At 41.1% G+C, this 17,683-nt stretch overlaps 1 protein-coding gene across 3 annotated transcripts in view; it reads left to right on the top strand.

Annotated features, from left to right (window-relative positions):
- The first annotated feature begins 3,691 nt into the window (after nucleotides 1-3,691).
- pacsin1a (protein kinase C and casein kinase substrate in neurons 1a) overlaps nucleotides 3,692-17,683 on the top strand; it is a 33,654-nt gene continuing 19,662 nt past the window's right edge. Inside the window, exons 1-2 of one of the 3 annotated variants that reach the window (XM_069141704.1) lie at nucleotides 3,692-3,874; nucleotides 10,085-10,155. The gene's annotated coding sequence lies outside the window, so the exon portion shown is untranslated. Of the gene's footprint in view, nucleotides 3,875-3,958; nucleotides 4,044-10,084; nucleotides 10,156-17,683 lie in introns of those variants that run through there. The other 2 variants (XM_069141707.1, XM_069141705.1) reach the window with 2 other exon arrangements.

The following is a 17,683-nucleotide window of genomic DNA, read 5'->3' as shown; positions in this document are numbered from 1 at the left end:
AGCTTCACCCTGAATGGCTGTTTCTGATGATCCACCAGCATGATGTTATCTGGTTTTAAATCTGTATGGATCAGTCCAACACCTTTCACGGCCTTCAATGCTGTGGCCAACTGCAAGTGAAGTCCGTCACCAAAAAAAAAAAAAAAAAAAAAAATGAAGGATGTGCAAGAGTTAAAAAAAAAACAACAGTTTGAAATGTTGCTTTCTGTCTGGTATCCTTACATCTCTGATGATGGTCTTTATGTTATTTAAAGGCAGAGGAACCCACTTTCTCTGGCACATGTAATCATGGATGCTCATATCTAGAAACTCAAACACAATACAAATCCGATCGAGGCTGTGGAACCATTCGTGGCATCTGACGATGTTAGCCTTATCAGGGTCCAAACATCTGAGCTTTTTCATTATCACCACCTGCAGATAAATGTTTGAAAAACCAAACATTACCTGAGTAAATTTGAGCTCTTATTGGTGATCATGGAAAAGTAGCTCACCTCCCGTATCTTACTGGACTTTGAAAGTCTTTGTTTTAGGACCTTCACAGCCACAGTCTCATTTGTGTCCCTTTTAATACATTTAACAACATATCCTTGGACCCCACATCCCAAAATGTTCTGCATCTTATAGTTGTCAGAGGTTTTCAGGGCTTTACTTGCCATTTCTGCAAAGAAAACTGAAAGAAAACTTTCATCAGCATACACAGACATTTATCTATTTACTGGATTTCTTTGTGTGTATTCGTAGCTAGTGCACTGCTACACACATTTACTTCAAATAAATCTTCAATAAGCACCGGTTTCATTGGTCTGGTTTACATTTTATATATCTCACTCACACACACGACAGATCATTCTAGGTATTTCCAACTAAATGAAAACCTTCAACATAATTTATTATTTGACCACAGCAACACCCCCCCCTCCACCCCCCCCCCCCCCCAAAAAAAAAAAAAAAAAAAAAAAAAGAAGCTAAAAGTGAGATAAACTAACGAGATTACTTCAAAGTAGCCAAATACTTTCCTTTCTTCCAGAAAGTCTGGCTGATTTTACACTCAAATAAAAAAATAAAAAAAGTTTTATATATTATTACTTTTCAACTTAAATGACAGATTTACTCAACCTCAGAAACTTTGCTTTAACTACCAGAAAACCCAAAAAGCAGCCATACCTGTATCGGCTACAGTGTCTTGCGTAGTTCAGATGTCAGTTCGACTTGCAGTTTGATTTACTTGGTTTCAGTCAACGTTTGTTGTCAGAAGTTGTAGAATGGAACATTTCCATGTTAAAGTAGAATAGATTGTAGAAGGTTGGTATGATGTCATGATGTCATGATGTCATGATGGCATAACTGAATGTGGTGGAACTGTTTGAATTCCAATCAGTGGGATTAAAATCAGTTTCACGTTGGAGCTACAGGATTTGTTTGTTTCTAAATCTTTTATAAAAAATGATATATATAAGTAGGCTTTTACTGTGGTGCCACATGTGCTTCATGACTCCTCATTCACGCAAAGGGTAAATTTAAGCACATTGTTTTTAAGGGGCAGTTTGGCACATTTTAAACTGCACTATATTCAGCGGGAAAAATAAGCACATTTAGTTGACATACATTGAATGTTGGGCGGATTTGCCACAAAGTATTGGGCCTCCATTACAGCCTGACGTGTGGAATATATACAATGTTGAAAATGTAGTTCATTGAAGTACTTAAGTTAGATAAAACAAAACCAAATTTTTAGGTTGTAGTCCTGTATTTTAGACATTACAGTAAGTAATATATACACAAAATGAGTAATGAGCTGACACATATGGTAATGGGGATGAAACAAGATTCCTCAATGGTAGATAATTTATGGTTTTGTCACCACATATGATCATGCGGAAAAGGTAAAGCCTACAGTTATCCACAACTCAGTTTTTATTATTCATTTTTTCTTCATCATGATGTGCCAGTGTGGATCATTTTAATCTAGTTGAATCTTTAATAACTAATAGTCAAAACATGACATGCAAATATAATCGCATATTTTAAAAGCATAACAATTAGTTTGAAAGTTTAAGTAGTATTTACGTATTTCAATATGGGAGCATGGACATACTATGTTTTTTTAATTTTATCTTTTTATTTGACAACATTTAATAATAACCACCTCAGACGGCAAACTGACAGGTGAAAATGTTGAAATATGGACATGTTTGTATACATATTGTGTCACATATAACATAACCTTTATCACAAAATTGGAAGAGGAAAGAAATACGTTCACATACATTCATTCATGTATACAGCTGGTTTCGTTACAATTATTGCACTGTGAGTCGATTGCCACTAGATGTCACTAAACATATGTGAGTTGAAGACAGCATTGTTTATGGTAAAATGTAATCTCCTCTGCCCATACACATTTTGGATATTCAGTTAAAGCGTATTTAAATGTTCGTTGAAATATCTGTCAGTTATGGTTGAGTTAGTTTGACAGTTTTTGTGTGAAGCCATGCCTCTGATAATGAAAAATGTGTGACTGGAGTGAATAAAAAAACAGCCTGCACTGAAACCAGTTTAATTATATCCTTAATAAAAAAAAAAAGTCAGTGCTCATTAGAGTCAGATCGAAACCAACATCCGGTCAATCAGCTTGAAGGCATTTGATTTCCCAGCTCCGTCATCTTCACAGAACAAACGCCTCGTCTCTTAACCCTGTTTGTGTTGGATGTTGAGTGGCTGTGGCAGGGCGCTGTGCTCCACTGAGGGTTGAGACGACCAGCACTGCAAAACAACAAGAACATACTTCTCCCTGATTTAACAGAGGTGTTTCCTGATATCTGACTTCAGTGTTGTCCTTTCCTTACCAGGAAACTGGTAGATTATTGCACTCTCGTCCATAAACGGTTGAAGGCAGATGGTGCTGTGTCACATGGTTTGCTTCCATGAATTCAGAGTGCATTAACAAGGGAATGATAATATGACACGTGTCTGTGGTATGCACATCATGTAGATGAACCAACCTAATGCCACTAGACCTCCACATTTCCTAACAAGTGTCCAGTCCTATCTCTGCGGTTGGTTGTCTCACCGTCCCTACAACCTGTACGACGGTTTTGGCCGATTTGTTGTGACACTGTGTCATTAAGAGAACGCAGAAATGTGTGCAGCCGTATCTATCAGCAGGTCAGGAGATCTTTCTTATGCACTTGAAACAGTGGATGATGAGTCAGTAGGTCTGTTAGGCAGCCAAAGGACAAAAACACCTACCCTCCCCCCTCCCCCTGCAGTGTAGGGCGATGTGGGCGTGGTTTACAAGCAAGGTGGTCACGCCTCCTCTTAACCACCTGCTCTCCTTCATTGGTTGGAAAGTGGAAGTCGCATTTGGGGCTCTCCCCGTTTTTGAAATTTTAGAATTTCACTATTATTTAAAATGGAAAACATTGTCTACGTATTTAGAAATAATCCAAACTAAAGTTTCATGCTGATTAAACCTTAAAAAAAACAAAAAAACAATAACCAGTTGCCACCTGCAGATTTTGTTACATCTGGTAAAGCTCCCCTAAGCTCGTGTGGCTAATGCCGGCTGGGGGTGGGTGGGGGGGTGGGGGCGAATTTAAAAAGTCGTGTTTCCAAGTAGAATTAGCTCACTCGTTTCGCTGCAGCCTCTTTCTGTCGTCCATTGAAAGGAAGCGCTGGGCCACCCCCCCCCCGACGCGCGCCTGTGCTTTGGAGCTCCCCCCTTGCTGCGTGCATCGTGATCTCGTGGATGCAGAGTCTTGCAGAGAACGCAGGGTCACCTTCTGTCACTGCAAGGGGAAATACTGAATAAGTTGCAGCAGAGGCTATTGGGTAGTGGTGCACCTCAGCAGCAGCAGCAGCAGCATCTCTGGTAAGTCAGTATATGTGCGTGTACGCTGTGTGGATGCCACATTGCTGCACTGAGGAGAGAGAAGCTGAGCATCCTTTTAGCAAAGGGCGACGCAGGGATAAAGGAATCTTACATCATTTCCCATCATTTGGATCATGTCTCATCTTCTCCCTGCTGCGAGATCTGCCAAGTACTACGGGTTCATAGCAATACGTTAGCTTTAGCCTTGTTTTTTTTTGTTTTTTTTACTTATGCAATGCTTCATTTTACATGTTGTACCGTTGTTTGCAAGGGTGAAGATGAGCATCTTGCATCACCTTGAATTACTATCACACGCTCGGCTCGCAAGCGAAACAATATTATTGACTCTTCTTTTGCACGGTCTACCTGATATGCTCGCTTCCGTTCAAACTATGGGATAATGCAGGGTGTTGTTTTCACTATGCAGCTCTTTCCGTTTCCCCTCGAGTCATCAGGATGAGCAAATTTGACCTCGGTGTCCAAATTGTACTCGCCGGGCGCACGTTCATCTGCTTATATATTCTCTGCGGAGAGGTCAGCCTCAAATTGCCACCACGGCCATCAGATGCTGCTGCCACGTTAAAGACACTACGGTCGATGGAGATGGTGGCCAAGGCAAAGAAAGGATTGCCATTTTATGTTGCTTTCCATGCGTCAAATGGGTAAACAGGAGGAACTACGGCGGTCAAAGAAGTCGTAATCGTCACTTGTTTTTCATGTGCACGATGGGTTTTTACGGGTTCTAATAGTTCTCAGAATTCGTCTTGTTGTGTATTTTAAGATTTCTCGGTGAAGTCGACGCGAATGTTGATGAATGCACTCCGCTCTGACGTTATGTAATTGGTTGTCACAGCACAGCGAGGAGCCATCCATAGCGTCATTGTTTTTCTCTGACAAACCAACAGTACCACAGAGGAGGAGCATCCCGCTTTCTACATGGGATTAGGTGCATGTGGTCTTTTAATCATTCATCAAATCTGCTCCCGAACCTGAAATGCATCCAGGCTTACATCTGACTGAAGTATCTCATAACCACATTAATGCGTTTGGCAGCAGACATGTTATCTTGTGCTGTGATGAGGATGATGATGATGATGATGATGTTGTTGTGTTTTGGGTCTAATGGCAGCTGAGGCGTCACATACCCAAAACCTGCAGCACCTATCTCCTACCAAAACATCCAGTCCTGCATTAAACCGCTACTGTAAGCATGAGAATGCGTGTCTGATTATGCGTTTTTTAAAATTATTTTTATTATTATTATTATTATCAACTCCTCGGGCGTTTGTTTCTGACGTTGACGTCAGATGACAGACAGGTCGCGTGCGTCCGCCTTTGGCTTGATTCGGAGCTGTCCCTGGTGCTGATTTCATTGTTTGCTGGAGTGCACATCTGTCAGCAGCCAAGGTGCCCCCAAGAGAGCCCGGCATGAGGCTGCAGAGAGGAGATGATGATGCTGTCAGGGGGGGGGGTAATTCAATTGTTTTCTGGAAAGGGGAGTTAAAGAGTACTTCCTATTTATTAGCAGGCTCCTTACACTTCACAGCGGAGACAAGTTAAAAGCGTCTCAGTCTGTTAGTCTATTGTTATGGTTCCCTCATGCCTTGTGACCCTGGCTGAATGGGTATTCCACTAATCACAAGGTTGGCAGTTCGAGCCCCGCTTCCTCTTGTCCACATGCCGAAGTGTCCTTGGGCAAGACACCGAACCCCAAGTTGCTCCTAATAGCAAGCGAGCACCTTGCATGGCGGCTCTGCTGGGATTGGTTTATGAATGTGTGGGTGAATTGGAGGCAAACTGTAAAGCCCTTTGAGACCGCTAACGTCATGAAGCTTTATCTTAAGTGCAGATCATTTACAATTTAAAATGAAGCAATATGGTTGTGACTTCACAGCACATGGTGCTTTTCCTTGAATTATTGTTTTGATCCACAAGTTCAATACCTCCTTGGCACAGACGGAAATGTATCCTTAGCTCCAAAAATCAAAAGCTGTCAGTACCAAAAGCTGGCATTGAATGTCTGAACAGATTTATATTCAAATAGTTCCTGATTCAAACCCATATTTTTCTCATTTGAGACTATTTTGTTTGCGCAAACGTCTTGTACAGTTACCTGCTACTAGACCTTAGAGAAGTTTGGTTTATTTTCTTTAATTAAATGTGCGTTTTGAAGGACGATACGTCTGACGGTGTCAGATGTAGGTGCTGACAAAAGTATTGTGACATGTTGATATTGTCATAAAAAAAAAAATTCAACCCTGGTAGAAAGTACAGTTTTAAAGCTGATTTCACTCTAAACCAAACAGTATCGCTTCCATATGAATGTGCATTTGAGTTCGGTTCATTTTGTGTTTTCATGCTTGACTTGTTTTGTTTTGGATTGTGGCGAGGCAGCATCGTCCTGATCAGGAAGTATCTTGTCAGAATTTAATTATGATTGCACTCGTGCGACCGCCAGCTTGATCTGTGGACATTTTTAACCGTTAGGCTTATAGAAATGTTTTTACGTGAACATTAACCACCATCAGGAACATCGCTGACAGCGTGCTTAACTCGGGAAGTGCAAATGCAATAAGAAGTTTTGTTTAAATGCTTTTAGGTTGTTTTTACTCTGAATCCTCTTCCATTTGGTTACTTTTTTCAGGCCCATAATAACTGACAAAGGATTAAAATGAGTGTGGGATTTATGTTACAGCTTTCTTTATTTGTCTGTTTGTTCTTCTGTTTCCTGTGAAATATCTAAAATATGTAACGCAACACACTTCGGACAAGTGAGGGTTGCTTTGGGGATTATGAATGAAAAATAAAGCTGAACGCATTACCTGACAATTAAAACTGGTTTTCCCTTGCACACATTCAGTATTTGGTTTCAGGTGAGATTTCTTTTGGTCACGTTTTTTTTTTTTTTTGTTAATTTTTTTTTTTTTACATCTTATCATAATGCATCTAAACATTTTAAGGGATAATAGAGGAATTGTTGCAGAGTACTGACACCAGTAAATCACATTTTTAGATGAAAACCTACATCCAAATACTCCGGAGGAGGTTTGGATTGGATCTCACGTGGAGGGAATGTGATGCTGGTGACCTTTTTGTTTGTTGTTGTTGTTGTTGTTCTTTGATGTTAGTGGAACATCATGTCTGTGGGAGAGAGGACAGTGTGTGAAATGGTGGGGATTTGTTTTCAACCTTCTATAATGTGTTCGCTGATGAAAGGGTTAAAGGCTGCTGTTCCTCTGTTAAGAGAGGAGATAGTGCTGTCTGACAAGGTGTGAAAAAGGAGGCAGCGTAAGAGCAGAGAGTCTGAAGGGCAGCCGGAGTGTCTCATTTCTCTCGGTGCAGAGGAGAACACACACGGGGAAGTCTCTATCCTTGGCGGAAGATTTATGACATTAGAGATTAGCAAAAGCATCTGCGGTGCCTTTCGCACCTCATCTTGGTTTCGTGAGTCTGTTTCCATGACGATGATTGTCATTTAAAATCAAACAACAAAAGTAAAACGGTAATAATATCTTTTCTTCAATGTTAATGGAATAATCAGTTCACTAAATGCGACACTAACACTAACAGTAGCTGTACATCAGTAGGTGATATTTCTCCAGTTCTATCATATGAGTGTATCTCTTTCGGTATGAATCAGATCCACGTCACCTGGTGGCTTTCATGCAGTGTCACCACAACATGCCAGTGTTTGCCTTCTCTGAATCATCATCAGGCAGAGCACAGACTCCTTGTGTGTCATGATCTCATGGGCTTTTCAAAATGGAGTCTGAGTGTGCACATTGAGGGTTTGAACCCTCAGAGTTTCGACCAATGGCGGTGTAAACGGTTAAACATCTACACATCAAAGGGTTTGTTGACGTGTGTATGCATGAGCCTGTGAATGCAGCAGTCACAGGTCACTGCTTTGAACACTAGAGGGTGTGTTCCTCATGGACATCTTCAGAGGGTGGGAGCAGCAAGATTTTCCATTGGTTACTTGACTGGACAGCATGTTTCTAGTGAGGCAGTTTACCACTGCATGTACTGTTTATGCTACAAACATTTTCAGCTATTTTTAATTTTTTTTTTTTATCATTGTTTTATCTTCAAAATGTCAGAACATCGTGAAAAGTTATAGTTTCCCAGAGCGACGTCTTCATTTGTGTTCTGGCACCAATAGTCAATTTAATTCATTGTCTTGTTAAATAAAGCGAGCAAATATTTGCGTTTCAGAAGCTGGAACCAGATGGTGCGCTTAAAAAAGTCAAATAAAACATTATTTAAATGAAGAATCAGTTATCAAAACAGTTTCGGAATAATTGTCTGTCAATCGACTAATTAATTAAATTGTAGCTGAAAATAGTGAAAAATGTCCATCTCCATTTCTAAGTTTCTAGGGTGATAAACAAACAGTTTCAAACCCCCAAATATTCAATTAATCCTCTTATGACACTAAAACAACAAGCAAATATTCATATTTACAAATCTACAATCTACAGTTTCTTTTTTTAGCTTGGGCCTTAGAAAAACTGATTATCAAAATCGTTGCTTATTAGCTTGCAGTGAGCTGTTAAGCAATCCTCCATCCTCGCTGAAATTTATTGTTTGAATGACTCTTTCCTTTAAAATAGTCATAGATGGAAAAACACCAGTGGCATAAAGTTGCAATGACTCGGCAATTTTACACAAACTTGTGCCAGAATCATTCGGATGCAGCCGCTGTCAGACATCACATATAGCTGTCGCATCTCCGGTTGCTTCGTGTGATGTGTGGGTTGCTTCATCACAGCTCTGCCTGGAAATTCTGTCAATTATCTGAACTGCTTTGTCGTGATCACAGAGTGCAGGAGCTCAGTCCAGGTTCGACACGGGGAACAACGAGAGAAAGATTCAGTCGCATCACGTGAATGAAAACGGTATTCAACAAGTTTAAAGACAAATTAGGCTGAATTGAACTCATCTGGGCTTCATTAAGATTCTGCACTGAATGTCAAGGTATTAAAGACAGGACAAGATGGCCGTATGATGATATGAGCGTCGTGTTGAAGCGAAGCTAATTATACGTTTCATTGCTGATTAATCTTCTAATTATTTATTGGATTTTGTGAATTAAATTGAAAAAAACAAAAACTCATCACATATGTAACCAGGGGGTGAAGTGACATCTTCAGACTCCATGTTATTTCCTACCAACAGTCTGAAACCAATATATATTCAGTTACAGTATCAGAGAGTTGCAGGCTGGATTTGAACACTGTAGCCTGAACTATATTATGTTTTAACTTGTGCAGACAGCTTTAGCTAAAACAGTGTGATGTTTCACAAAACAGACACGGAGCGATAACTGCATTTTCACACCATTTTTCAGCTTTAAACCCAGATACAGTTAGGAGTTTATTGGTGATCATATATTGGACAATAGTACAGAGTGACACAGTTTTATCTTCAGCAAATTCACCTCAAATGAAAAAAAGTTTTCAAATTTTGATGAGATTTCGTGCTTGTAGTGTTGTTGGTGTTCCCCAACACAGCTACACAATATTGCTGTTTCAAAGTGTATTTCTTTGTGACCTGTGTCAGCAGTGTGTGTTGAATTTTGTGCTCATGTTTTGTCTGGACCTTGAAAATGTGGTTTGCGTTGGTGACAGCAGAAAGGTTTCGATTCTTAAAACATCTGACTGTATACGTTATCAATTGCATGAGCAGATTACAGGCTTCTCCTCTTGAATTTGTGTTATCTGCTGACACATATTGTTAAAAAAAATAAAATAATCAAAAACACATTGCAGAATTCACACTGAAATCTTTGTCATTTCACACCGTTCAGACCACAGTTTATAGTCCCCTTTTACTCTTTGAACAACACGTGTAAACAAGTTCATTACTTCGAATCTGTTGTTGTTTTTAACATGGGCTGGTTAATAACTTTGCCGGCCTTAATTATGTACAACAGCTGCTGTGTTAGCGTAAAATCATGAAGATAAAACTGAGGAAGCTGATATTGTTAGATATTCCACTTCCCACTGTGTCAAAGTTTACTAATCTCCTTAAGATTCTAATAGTTCAAAAATGAAATTCTACTAATCTCTTCATATCTTGGCCCGGTAAAGATAATTGTTTTGACACGTGCTGGTTTGATTGCCATTTATATTCCTATCCAGAGCAATTAGCAGCATTTGAACCTGCTGTTTAAAGCACTGATCCCAACATCTCGTGTTTTTCTTTCAGGTGATCTCCCGCAGGGGACCAACAGCTCTCTGTGAGGTTTATGGAAACCTGACCTCCCATTGGTTGAGAAGGTGAGTTGTCCCTGTTCGTGCTGTCTGTTCTTCCTCATCGTCCTGTTTGCTGGAGACCCTGTTTAATGTGAAGATGCAGAGGTCTATCCGAGGGACAACGTCAGGTTTCAGCGCAGACCCCCAGAACCATAATGTTAAAAATGCTAAATGCCCCACTTGAGGTAATTAATAGCTCTTTGTCGTTGGCGTTAATACTTCATGAGGTGGCCCAGGCTGTCCTCATGTCGTCTTTGGCCCTGTTTTTTGAGTTTTATATTTTAAAGTTCTTTATGTGCTCAATACTGCGCATGCGTGTGTAACATTACATACAAGATTACAGTCCTACTGGAGGGTTTTTATTTCAGCTTCCTGGTGACTCCAGTAGATCGCATCTGCTTATTTGTAGTCTCTCGGGTGGGAATACCATTTTTGACTCTCAATATTTTCATATTTGTTTTGATTTCGGAAGCGCCTGCCTCAGATTATATTTTTATTTTTTCTCACCACGAGATGCTCACACCGTCTCACAGGGAAGAATGATACTGCAACTCAGCTGCAGCTAGTTATTGATTTTCCTTGTTTGATCTCTTTGTTTTGTGGGCATTGTGACAGAATTTCGCTGCTGCAGGGAGGTTAAGCGGCTGTTTGATGAGCCCAGACTGTTGTTTGTATATGTAAGACAGCTCATCAGTACACGATGGCCCAGTTCAGAAAGGCTTCTCCAGGGATCCCGGGCAGTTTGGACCGGGAGAGGAATTTGGGTCAGAAGAAGATAAGAGAGTTTTTATTGATAAACAAAGTGTGCTTAAAGGTTTAGCAGGAACTGCAGGTCCAAATTATACTGGAAATTTGCTGAAATAAATTGAAATTCTTTATATTTATATTAAGCTTATGAACTCGGCTGCACCCTTGTTGCATTGCCGATAAAATTTGAGAAAAAGTGGCAGTAATCTAATTTCAGATGTAGAGTTGATCACTTCTTCCTCCTGGTGCCATATCGAAGACGTCTCCTCAGTTTGATGGCTTGTTGATGCCTTCTGGCTACTTGGACATTTTTTTCCACGGAAACATTTTCACCACAGACTCAACTTATTTTTCTTCCTTCCTTATATAGCAACCACCAGCATTAGTTTGGCTCATAATTAGGCATTAGCATCCATCACTCAGCAAGCCCAATTGGCAACGTGTCAAGACTGCTCCTAATAAACACGACAGGAAGGCAGCCGCATGTGCCAAGTTGAAGAATTTTATAGAAAAAAACTCAAAGATACCCTGATTTTTTTTTTTTTTTTTTTTTTTTTTTTTTTTTTTTTTAAATAAGCGACCGCTTGTTTTTTGATTTTTACATCGTTGGGCGTTTCAATGTTACATTTTTGCTCTCAAGTGCCGGGTCGATAACCTGACTCCGCCTGACTGTTGCTCATAGCTTCAGTCTTCGCTGTAATTATTGTCTGGAAATGCTGTTCGCATTAAGGTTTGCTTACCCTCCTCCAATCAGCGACCAGTGGGGGTGTGGCTAGTACCATGACATCGAAGTCAAGCGTTTTTATGTCAAGCACTTACGGTGGTCAGTTCCAATCGGTCAAAGCTGCTCCAATAGTTTCCGAATTAACCTGAGGTCTGCGCCCAGTGGGACGCAATCACTGTATACGACTCCCCATGGAGCGTTGCCAGGTAATACCAGGCTACCGAGTCACACCTTCATGCAGTCAAATAGCAGACAAACCCAGCTGCAAGTCCAAACCCTTCATTTTCATTGCTCAGGTCTGACTTCAGTATTTGATCTTCAGTTTCACTGAGCACGGGTTAGAATCAGTCAGTGACTCTGCCTCTGCGTGTTAGAGGTGGGTATAAATAGGTATGTAAGGTGATTATAGTCTGGACACTCAGCTGACATTTCGCTTGGCAAACCGGTGTTGTTGCTTGTTTTTTTTTTTTCCTCCTATAAGGTTCCTGTTACAGTCATCCTATTTAACTGTCGAAGGCAGATGTTAATTGCGACGACACGTGATTTTACTTTTTCAAAATGTGAACTTGTTAGCTTCATTTTAAGGGAGATGCTGCTGCTCTGAGATTTTCCATTCACAAAAGTTTTAAGCCAGATGTAGCTGCTGGGATGGCAATGTTGGAGGTTCATGACATTTCGTACAGACATTCATGACCTTCAAATCATGACTTTGACATCCCCTAACTTTCCACCACCAAAACCCTGAAATTTATGTTTGTGGTTTCATTAAGAATTTTCGATGATCTTTGGATGGATTACCATTGAGTTTGGTACAAACGTTCATGACCCCCCCCCCACCCCCCCACTCAGGATGAATTGCAATAATTTAGATAATCCACAAATAAGCATGCTGACATGTCAAACCAGATGGTGAACACAGTGTGCACCTGCTCGGCATCAGCATGTTGACGTTGTGAGAATGGTAACACGCTCACGTTAGCACTTAGCTTCAGCACAGCTTCACAGTCACAGATTTTCCTTGTTGCAAAATACAAAGTGAATGCAGCCGATTGGGAGAAACTCCTCACCTCCCTGTCTTGTACAAACAAAAGCAAAGACACATTTTTGTCATTGTAATGTGTTTTTTTGTTTTTTTTGTTTTGTTTTTTTAAAGACGCCATTAAAAGCTTTGGGTTTAGCTGTTAGATGTGCTACCATTAGAAAGTGAACCACAGGATGTTAGTTTCCCTTTTTGTAGAGGCAGTATCATTAAAAAAGATGCTATTTATTCTTAAACTATTAGTTGTTGTTAATTTTGAGAAATGCAATATTTATCCTTTTTTTAGTTGAAATAAATCTCTAGCACACTCACCCTCTCTGTAACTCCACATCCCACTCCCTCCACTTCTCAAAATTACACACGCACACGCACACACACACACACACACACACACACACACACACACACACACACACGCACACGCACACGCACACACACACAAATGCACAGGCGTTGCTTTTTAAGGCAGTTCATCAGTATTCAGAGCAGCATCTGTCAGCTAAACGATAAGAAGGCAGAACGCTGGTGTGTTTGAAGAGCTTCCTTCCCAGATTGACTGCTGCCTCGCTCATTTGCTCCTCTCCTCTCCTCTCCTCTCCTCTCCTCTCCTCTCCTCTCCTCTCCTCTCCTCTCCTCTCCTCTGGAGTTCATTCCTTCATCACCACCCATCACAATATGTCTGTCTCCCCCCCCTTCTCTGCTCCGCTCTGCCTCTCCTGTCCGTCTCTCTCACCCCCCCCCCCCCCACCCCTTCCCCCTGTCTTCACCACACAGTCACCAGGAGGCTTGTGGCAAGAGGCTTGATAGTTGCATAACCACTGCAGCAGCGCTCGGGACACCGTGTTAAATCCGAGCGCAGTTGCAAAGTGTGGGTTTTTATGAGCTGCCAATTGTGAATTTGATGTTTCAGTGTTACAGTTTTGTTTGGGGATGGATCTTGGAGGCCTTCATTCAATAGTTTACTTCCGGTCTGTCCGTCTGACATCTTTCTTCTCTCACTGTCTGTTTTTTCTGAAAAAAAAAAACTTGGCATATGTCTTCACAAAGTGTCTGGCACGGATGGCTCGATAGATTATTTGAATGTATCCAAACCAGATACTCCGGCAGCTTCAGCGGGCTGAACTTCGGCACAGTGGTACTTTGAGCTGAGAGCTCATGCCAACATGCTAACATTGAGACAGACACCTGCCGGTGACACCAAATCAATAGTCCTTATTGTCTGGATACAATGAATGTGTTAACCAAAATCTGTTGAATTATTTAAGTCAGTACCAAAGTATTGTGCTCACTCAATATAGAACGATTATATATTCACACTGAACTCTGTCCTGCTGATTTACTTTTGGCACTCCACCATCATTTGGTCCAAATTTCCATGTGACTAATACTCACTTATGGCCAAATACTTGATGTGTTTGTGTTTGTGTTTGTGCTACTTTACAAACTGAGATGGTGAACATGGCAAACATGATACCCTCTAAACCTCAGCACGCTGATGCTAACACTTCACTCAAAGCACCACCGTGCTAAAGCGATAAGTCCTGAATGAATGGAGTATAAAGGTGGACTCTTTTATTTCAATACTTCATATTTTTAAGTGTTTTAACTCGACCCCCGTTTTCCACCAAAGTTGGGACGCTGTGTAAAATGTAAATTAAAAACAGGAAGCAATGATCTGCAAATCATGTAAACCTGTATTTAGTTGAAAATAGACCAAAGACAACATATTAAATGTTGAAACTGAGAAATGTTATAGTTTTATGAGAAATATGTGCTCATTTTGTATTTGATGCCAGCAAAACGTCTCAAAAAAGTATTATTTTGTCCCGTCAACTATTAGAACCTCAGACGTCCTGGTTCGCACCTGATTTGTCATCTTTCTTGTTTTTTTTCTGTTATTTATTTATTGATTTGGATCGTTCACTTTCAGAAACATTGTTATTATACCATATTATTATTAGTTTTTTACTTTCATTTAAACATTGTTCATAGATTTTTTTTTTTCCTTTTTTTTTTACATTCACTTCTTACGCGATAAATCAGTTTGATAGTGAAAGGCCATTACCACCCGTCGATGGTGACATTGGATAGTCCTTATATCCACGTACCAGAGATTGAACCGCAGTACGAACTGTTTTATGGGCTGTCAGCTGTCAGGCACCACGATGTGTCAAGCATCCACAAGCTCCATATGACCTGTAGCTGACCGTGACCTCTGACCTCCCAGTGGGTGGAGGGAGAGAAAGAGAACCTTTCCCTGCAGAAATCAATGAAGTAAAATATTAATGATCCTGCGGTCTTTGTTTTTACTGTTCACATCCCACTGCTGAGGACTTGCTGTGCTGTCTGCTGTTCTGGGAGCTAAACAATAACACACCTGGATGACTCACACTTTCGCACAAAATAGATATCGACTAGAAATGGGAAACAAAAAAAATCAAATCCACCCCAAAAGGGGAAGGATGACGCAGAAACTGGATTTTTGTGCAGCGACCCGGAGCAGCACTGGGGACACTCGTGATCGGATAGCTGAGTCATCCTGTGCTTGTTTGCTTAAGGTGACTCCCCGCACCGCCAGCCTGCACAGGCAAAGACCAACACACACACTGAGATGTTACCTCACAAACCTTCACAGCTGGGATCAAATCAAGACCGTAGAAATCCGAATGCAATGCGTGTTTGATCAGCGGCTGCTCGGCGGTTATGAAGGCAAATTCATCTGCAGAATATCTGATGAGTTTAATGTTGGAGACAGATTGAAAGTGACACTTTGGTGCTACAGGTTACAAGAGTCCAACCCTCATCAGGCTGTGTGTAACAGCTGGTTTGTCCCCTTACGGATATGTGATGGTTTCTATTCGGATTCACTAATTTCTCATTAAACTAGAATGTCTTCATTATAGTTTTAACAGCTTCGGATGATCCGCCTCTTTGTTCCAGACTGACATTTTTTTTTCTTTCGTGCTTCTCGGAAGATTGATTGTGATTGTGTGTCAACCTGAGGTGGACATTTTTGTATTTTAGAGAAATATCTTGACAACTATAAAAAAAAATGGGTTGCTTTGAAATTTGGTTCAGACATTGAAACCCAATGAAGATTACTCAACCCCCCCCCCCCCCCCCAGCAAGTCAAAGTCTTTATCCAGCACTTTGGTTTCTGATTGAAATACCTGCAGAAGCAAAGCCGTTCCCATCAGGCTCAGCTGTGTTTACTAAATGTTTGATTTGATTTCCCTATGTCAGATTTCGCTGACGTTTTCTCTAACAATCCCAACGTTAGTGGTTACATGTGTCCAAATACATTTGACAGAGATGCTAGCGCTGGCGTAGCTGTAGTTTACATAATGATAAGCATTTACTGACAATAGAAAAGCACTTTTTTTCTTTCTGACTCGATTCATTTTCTTCTTCCGTGCCAGATTGAAAAGAAAAGAACATTCTGTCTTTACAGCCTTTAAGCGATTTTTCCTCTGATGGCCATAGGCTACCAGTTAGCTTAAAAAAAAAAAAAAAAATGGAGATAGAGAAGAAGAGGGCTGTGTTTTTCCCCTAAATACTGTTTCCCCATCTGGATCGACATGTCAGTTCGCATTTGACTCTCCTTCTCTGCCCCAGCGAGCAGTGCTGACGGCTCACGGCATTCCACGTTCGGATGATAAATACAACACAGGACCATCCTCACTGCTCTACCTCTTTTTTTTTTTTATTTGGCTCCGGTTACTGCATCTTTTTTTTTTTTTTTTTGAAACGATGAGTCTCTCCTCTAACGCTTTTCCCTTGTCTCTTTCGGTTCACGGTGTTGTTGCAGTCCACCAGTTCCCCTCATGTGTATGCTGGTGCATGCGCACACTCGAAGGACCTCCCGCAACCCGCCTGTGGGATGGACCGCTGACACTGCGTCACCGAAACCGGCCTTCCTTGCTCTTGTTTAAAGCGTCGGTCACATGACTCGGCTTAATGACGGCCTCGCTTGTTACGGCGCGTGTGAAGTCTGCGCAAGGCAGCTCTGTCTCCTGGCAACATGCACCGGCCTGCTTACTCCGTGCTGCACCGTGACATGAATCACATCTCTGTGCTGATGTGTTCAGCTGCCGTTCTGGCCCGGTGGCAGCCCGGCTGTCTTGTCCGGAGTCACAACATGTCCTGAGCTTACTGTACCTTCTCCCGACCTCTTCCTTACCCGTCACGTCCCTCCCTGCCTCCATCTCAATCTCCAGCTCGCCTCCTCTCCTCTTCTTCTCACTCTGTGTCTCTCCGTCTCTCTCTCTCTCTCTCTCTCTCTGCCATGTCTCAATGAAAGACCTCCCAACGTTTTTCTCCTCGTGGTTCCTCTTTTACTCAGTCAGTAGAAGAGGAGGGCATGCTGCGTTTATCAAATACGATCAATAGACAACCAGAATTCATCATAAGCCAACTGTATATCCACACGTCAGCTGGTGCTTTTAATAGTTCCGTCACATAATGTTTGACCTTCCACATTAGCTGCAAGCCCAGCCATAATTATTATTATTTTTTTAATTATTATTATTGGAGAAAAAAAAAAAAAGACTTTATCAGGTTTTGATTAACAGCTTTGTATTTATAAACCGCTGTTGTCTCAATCAGAGTGGAGATAGTGAATTTTGTAATGTGCCGGAGTAAAGTTAGTTCATCTCCCTGAAAGCTTCTTACTGTAACAAGCTTGCGTGTTTGTTGTGGTTCCCATTCAGTGCTCCGAAAGATTTGTCAACACAGCTTCCTCTGACTGAATTAGGAACAGTTGTCTCACCTGGATCAGCGGTTCTCTTTAACTCTCTTAAAAGCGTTCATGTTCACCAGGCTACTGCAGTATTTACTTGTGTTATGTTGCTCTGAGTGCTGAGCCATATGTGTGCCAACAGTTCATTTGTATTGTTTACAATTTTTTTTTTTTTTTTTTTTAAACTCCCATAAAATAAACTTTGTAGTTGGTTCTGTCTGTATATGTCGTCATATATTAAAGTTGAATGTGAATATCACTTTCCTCTTGTGCTTGTGTCTCTGCCGTCCTATCTGCTCCTTCG

Source organism: Embiotoca jacksoni, unplaced genomic scaffold (genome assembly GCF_022577435.1).
Source record: "Embiotoca jacksoni isolate LCO1_2020_lvr unplaced genomic scaffold, fEmbJac1.0.p SCAF_9, whole genome shotgun sequence".
Taxonomy (NCBI): domain Eukaryota; kingdom Metazoa; phylum Chordata; class Actinopteri; family Embiotocidae; genus Embiotoca; species Embiotoca jacksoni.
The sequence above is the reverse complement of the archived record's forward strand: the minus strand, read 5'-3'. Positions and strand labels throughout refer to the sequence as shown.